Here is a 5398-nt window from a genome sequence, read left to right on the forward strand (position 1 = left end):
GTTTGATACCTGGCCCTGGTCCTAGAGCATGTGGGGGTGGCAACCAATCGATGTGTCTCTCTCACATCAAGTTTCTCTCTCTCCCTCCCTTCTACTCGCTAAAAATCAATGGGAAAAATATCCTCTGGTGAGGATTAACATAAAACAAACAAACAAACAAAACAAATCTAAATATAACCCTTTTCTTAAAAAACCTTAAATGGTTCTCCATTGAATAAGTCCAAACTCCTTTCCAGGGCTTCCAAGTCCCTGGGTGGCCTGATCTGGCTACCTGTTCAGGGTCCATCATCCTCTAGCCAGCGTGGACTTCCTTCAGTACCTTGAAGGTGGCATAGTGTCTCTTGGGCATTTGCAGATGGCATTATTTTTGCCTTAGACATCTCCTGCCCTCTCTTTCATCGGTTCCTATTTGTCCTTTAGATTTGTGTGGGCATTATTTTTATTATAAACTTTTTCTGACACTTCAAGTTCGGTTAATTGCTCCTATTATATTTGTAGGAGTTGCACAGTCTTTTGTTTCTGATCCTTTGGAGTCCATAAGGAATGAGAGCAGAAACTGTCTCTCAGTAGACCACTGAGTCTCTTTGCCCAGCATGCTGTCTGAAGTTAGTAAGGGCTCAATTAATGAACAAATGATCAGATTTGTAAGCCCTAGCTATTATTTTGAAGCATCAGTATTATTATGCCTAATAGTTTAGAAAATATCAACCTACTGGTGTTTAGGTGTCCATTCAGTCTTCCATGCAAATGTGATCCATCTGAGATCTTTGAAAAACATTTTTTTTACCTAATTACCTGGATCTCATACATGGAGCCTTGCCATCTGTACTTTTACAGCACTATAAAACTCACTGCCACCAGGTGTCACCCAGGCAGGTAGGGATCAATTAGTACTTATAATTTAAGCCTCATGTAATTAATTACCTAATGCTGAGCCATTCACATTTAATTCCTATGACGTTACAACATAAACCCAGGAACTACAAAAAATAATTGAAAGAAGAGAGATAGATATGAAAAAAATCCTGGTAGACTTCCCCCCTGGGGCAGCGAAGGACTTGGAGAATTGGACCAGTTATATGAACACATATTAGGATGAAATAATATAGGTTGGAAGTTGTTTGAGTATAACTTAATCAGTAGTTTAACTGGTGTTCAGAAAGACTCAGTCAGCAGACATCAAAGAATTCAGTGTGTCTCATAACCCAGAGAAGAGAGCACTAAATATGGGGCCTGAGTAACCTGGTTACCCATGTACACAAAGATTCATGCCCCCATGGCCCATAAAAGAAGAAAGAAAGAGAGGGAGGGAGGGAGGGCAGAAGAAAGGAAGAAAGGCTTCTGCAATACTTTTAGGTCAGTCCATTTTATGATGATCTGTCTTGTGCCTTTGTTATCACACCAAAGATCCCTCCCTCTCAATGAATATTAAGCACAGATTTTTAAGTGTTTTATAGTAACACTTAATAAATAAATCTATTGACATTTACAGAGATTTAAAGTGTTTATCCTCTCAACTTGTCATGCTCATTGCTATGCTTATCACCTAGTTCACAATCATGAAAAAGTAAACCTTTTGATTGGTTATATTCATTGATTAAATCAATGTATCTATACAGTAGACATCTATTCTGCACCAAAAATGCTGCTGTAGATTAGTGATAGGAATATGGGAATTTAGATGTTTGCTAAAATACAAATTCTGGAGCAACAACCATGACTATAAATCTGCAGAGCCAAGCTGGTGCCCAGGAATCTGAATTTTAACAAGCATGCCCCAGGGAGATTTTTATGCAGTGAGTTTGTTGACAGGAATCATCATATGGCAATTAATAATGGTGGAGATTATTAAATGAACAGGCTATAAAATCATGTGTATGAGAATATAACCTCATTAAAAATATTTAGAGATAGAAAGATAGGTAGGTAGATAGAAACAGAGATTCATATAGATATTCACAGAAAATGTTCTGTGGGACAGACACTAGGTGTTAGTGAACTGAATGAGAAGGGTGTTTGAAAAAAATTTTTGTTCCACTTATTTTCTAATTTTCCACAATATATTTATATGGATATTATACTAATAAAATTCTATATTTTTTCTTGAAGTTCATTTTATTTATTTTGTTTTTGTTTTTTATTAAATGGATTGAGGTAAAATTGTTTAATAACATGATATAAATTTCAGGTGTACAATATTATAATTTGATATCTGTATGCTCACCACCAAAACTCTCATTTCCTTCCATCACCATATATTTGACCCCTTTACCCACTTCACTCTCCTCCCACCCCCTTCCCTTCTGGTAACCAACCTTCTGTTGTATGTATCTATGAGCTTGTTTTTATTTGTTTGTTTTAGTTTGCTTGTTACTAACAGGGTTTTTTAAATTTCTTTTTTAAATTTTATTTTTCAATTACAGTTTACATTTAACATCTTTCTGTATTAGTTTCAGGTATACAGCATTGTGGTTAGACAGTCATATGTTTTATAAGGGGTTCCCTGATATTTCCAGTACCACCTGGCACCACGCATAGTAATTACAATATGATTGACTGTGTTCCCTATGCTGTACTTTACGTCCCTGTGACTATCTTGTGACTACCAACCTGTTCTCAATCCCTTCCCCTTTTGCACCAGCCCCTAACCCCCCTCCCCTCTGGTATCCATCAGTCTGTTCTTGGGCAGATAGTTTTAATTATACAAGAAATATTTATTAAGTTTTTACTGCACAGTGAGCATTGGGCCTACAAAGATGAAATCAGGTCAAGGTCCTCTCCTAAGAAATTCTGTTCTGGGAGGGAGATGACAGGTTCCCAGGAGCCTTAGGATACAGCCACGCATTGACCTAGACGTGGAAAGACTGAGGAGGTGATCCCGGACCTCCTGAGACATCGCAGCAGCACACACTGATCTAGCTGGAACAGACCTAGGAGAGACTGTGAAAAAATATTGGCAATTTTGGGGATGAAGAATGACTGTTGGGATGGTTTTCTTTCTCTGGTAAAAGACTTACCACTATAATAAAGAAAACAAACTCTAAAACAAAACCAACTAACAACAAAAACTCCAACCCACAACATTAAAAGCAAGGAAATCATATAAAAACAAATGGCATTTACTAGTTTGGACTCAGATCTTCCTGTGGAAGGATGAAGAGATGTTGGATATATTCTTGCCTGCTGTCCCTTGGCCAGGATATTATTCTGCCATTCCCTGTTACCTGCGGAACTAAATCCCACCCATCCTAAATAGTTCCTCCCATTCACAAGTCCCCCTAACCCTCCAGGCCTGTGGTATCTCCATCCTATAAATATGTAAGATGTTATGATACACATTTGCAAAATCTTGCATGTTTGGTATATAGTATTTATCTCTTGGTTTATTTAACTTGTCATGTGATAACTTTTTGAAGAGAAAAAAAATATTTTGTCTTTTCACAAGTAGACTGCCAGGCCTCTGAGGGCAAGGATGATTTAAAAGACAACTCTAGGTGCAGACAGAAATATTAGCCACTAAGTATATACTTTTAAAGTAAACTATGCTAAACAAAAATACTTTAGATTTTTTAAAAATAGCTCCTGGTTAACCTAAATGGTTGTTTCTGAATAAATGCCACTATAGTTTTCTAACTATGAATATTATCCTATATAACAAAAGCCTAATATGCTGTGTCTGACCATTTGTTTGACCGTTCGAACAGTCGCTATAATGTGCACTGACTACCAGGGGGCAGATGCTCCAACCAGTAGGTTAGCTTGCTGCTGGGGTCCGGCTGACTGGGACTGGGCAAGATGGGCCAAACACATCCTGGAGTCCTCCCATGGTCCCTCCCTGGCCCAAATCGGTGGGGTCCCTTAGTCTGGCCTCTCGCAATCTGAGACCTCTCGGGGGATGTCGGAGAGCTGGTTTCGGACCTATCCCCACAGGCCAGGCCGAGGGATCCCCACTGGTGCACAAATCTGTGCACCGGGCCTCTAGTATATAGATAAATGCCAGTATAATTACCTAACTGCTCGTATTTATATTTTTTTCATCACTGCTACTTTATCCTGATGCATTCACACTTTATTTAAAATTCAACTGGAGACATATGCTGATAAATTACCACATTCTATGATTTTAAAAGCAGGTTTTGAAATAATTAATTTCTTCAATAGTTAGCAGACTAGAACTCCTAAACATTTTAACATACATGACTGGCTCTTGGAAGAGGAAAAAGTCAAAATCCTGGAAGAATATGTACATACTTTCCTTGAAAATACTATGAGGAGATGTTAAAATTTATTTTCTGAAATTCAGCATGGGAAAACAACAACCCTGCTTTTGAAAAGACATTGATTAGGAGAGAAACCAAGATGGCCGCATAGGTAAACACCGGAAATTGCTGCCTCGCACAACCACTTCAAAAATACAACTAAAAGACTGAATGGACATCATCCAGGACCACAGGAAGGCTGGCTGAGTGGAAATTCTACAACTAGAAGGAAAGAGAAAAGCACTAAGACTCAGAGGAGGTAGGTGCAGAGGTACGAAGGTGCACGCTGAAAAGGGATAGCAACTGAGGACGCAGCGCACGTGGAAAGGGCTGGCAGCTGAGGATGTGGTTGTCTTTTTCAATCAGGAGGGAGTCTCAAGCTTCCGACTGCTCTGAACTCCAGTTCCGGGAGAGTCTCTGGGGACCCAGACTCATAAAGGGAGAAACTGGACTGTCTGACATCGGGGAGAACTCGAGGGCAGCTTTCTCTCAGAGGTGCTTGCAGTGATTACCGGGACACTGAGACATGGGGCATCTTAGGGTAAGACTGGGGAGCAGCCAGCTTCTTGCTCCGCCCTGTTGATCCCCTGAGACCCCGCCCCACCCAAGCTGTGCACAGAGGCTTTTGCATATGAAAGGCCTGGCCCTTTGCAACCTGAAAATTACCTAACAAACTGCAGCTGAATCAGAGAGACCCAGAACTTCCAAAAGAAGGTCCAAGGCCCCACAGCAGCTTGCACTGCTTCACAGCTGGGCCTCATCTGGGCACCTCCAAACCCCAAACAAAGAAGAGGAATCTCTCCATAGCTCCTGCTGGGTAGCCTCAGGCAGAGGCCAAATTAGCACCTCCTTAGAGATCCAAGAGCCAGTGTACCCAGTGGTCAGAGTGGGACCATCCAATTATAATTCCTCAGATCCATAAGGGACACACTCAGGGGGCAGACTCAGTGAGCACCAAAACCCACACTGAAGCAAGTCTTGCCTCATAAGGGTGTCTTTAGCACAGAAGTTCTTGTACTGTAGACACAGCTGACTCTCACAGCCAATTGGCCTGGAGGTCAATTCCTCCCAATGATACCTACAACAATCAAGGCTTAACTACAACAAGACTGTGCACAAAGCCCACAAAGGGGTGCACC

This window comes from Myotis nattereri (assembly GCF_964212035.1).
Source record: "Myotis nattereri genome assembly, chromosome: 2".
NCBI classification, from domain to species: domain Eukaryota; kingdom Metazoa; phylum Chordata; class Mammalia; order Chiroptera; family Vespertilionidae; genus Myotis; species Myotis nattereri.